Here is a 1,571-nt window from a genome sequence, read left to right on the forward strand (position 1 = left end):
GACTTCACAATGACAAACTGCTATGATACCAGTAATCATCTTCCTTACCACGATTTGGCTGGTGGTTTGCCAAGCTTGACAGGGTCGTAGTGGATCTCTGGATCTATCATAGTCAAGCACATCCTGTTGGTGTTCATGTCACATATGGCTCCTACTGTAGCCATAAATGCTCTTCCAAGTAAGAGGGAAGAGTTCCAATTTAGCTTGATGTCTAGGACATGAAAATCCACAGGGACGATAGCATTACCAATATGTACCTCCAGGTCTCTGATGAAGCCTCCAGAGTTTTTCTGAGTGTAATCCACGAATGTAAAGATCTCTGGTGAAGGCTCTACTTGCAGGCCCAGATGGTCTGCCATGACCTTTGGTAAGATGCTGACTGATGAACCAGTGTCACATAGTGCATGAGGAAATTCAATCCCTTGTACACACAGGGTATTGCAAACTTCCCAGGATCACTCTTCTTCTTGCAAAGTAATCCTTTTCCTCATATCTTCTCTGACATTGTCAAACCTTCTCCTAATGTCAGTTTCAGTCTCCCTTGTTTCTCTGAAGAACATCCACAATCTGCTTGTGAAGTAAACCTCCTCAAAAGGTTTCTCTGGTGGGATTCTGATAACTCTCTTAGTGAAACCATCAATCTCCTTTTCATTAGCTTCCCTCTTAAGGTTCTTAGGAATCTTCTCCTTCCTACTCCTTAACCTTCTTCCTTCAGTTCCCTCTGATGTAGGTGTAGTGTCTGAAGGGTTACCAGTGATCTCTGTAGGGTTAGCTTGTGGTTTCGGTGTGGGTCTGAGTGCATTGATTCGGTTGCTGTCTATCGATGGTAGTTGCACTCGGTATGTGAGAGGTGCGTGTCGATCGATAGGTGGAGAAAAGGGTCGATCGATACGTTTCTCGTCTTTGTGTCGATCGATGAGTGGCTCGTCTCGTCGGTCGATATCTTCGTAGGTGTGGGTGGGTGGGTATGGATGAGAAGCCGTGAATTCAGCATGTGTCAATATCCTAACCGCGTTGCAATCTGCAGTCGTATCCGGAAATGACATCGTTGATGTCGATCGATGTGGACTAGTTGGTGTCGATCGACACCATTGTGATCCACCGAGACTTAGTGAACTTTCCACTTCAAAGTCTCCTTCTTGTAGCTTCTCCTGTTTCACCACTTGCCAGAAATCATCATCTATGATAGCATTCACGTGGTGTTTCCTATTTCCTTCCCCTACTTCCTTAGAAGTTCCAATCCTCCTGATAGAGTCTTCAGTCTGGACAATCTGTGTCTCAAGTTTCTTAACTTGAGTGCAAATGGTGTCTATCCTTGTGGTCAGATTGTTGAAGACAGAATCAATCTTCCCATTGAAGTCTACTGTAAGCTTCTGCTGACCTTCCAGAACTCTATCAATCATGGCATCAAACTTACTCTCCTGGGTGGGTGGCGGTGGGTTTTGGTAAGCTGAGTTGCCGTAGTTCCTTGTGTTGGTGAAGGGTTTCTGATACTGTGAACTCTGGTTGTAGTTACTCTTCTGACCACTGCCAAAAAAGTTTATGTTTCCACTCTGGTTTCCATATCTCTG

The sequence above is a fragment of the Raphanus sativus genome, chromosome 3 (assembly GCF_000801105.2).
Source record: "Raphanus sativus cultivar WK10039 chromosome 3, ASM80110v3, whole genome shotgun sequence".
In the NCBI taxonomy this organism is placed as follows: domain Eukaryota; kingdom Viridiplantae; phylum Streptophyta; class Magnoliopsida; order Brassicales; family Brassicaceae; genus Raphanus; species Raphanus sativus.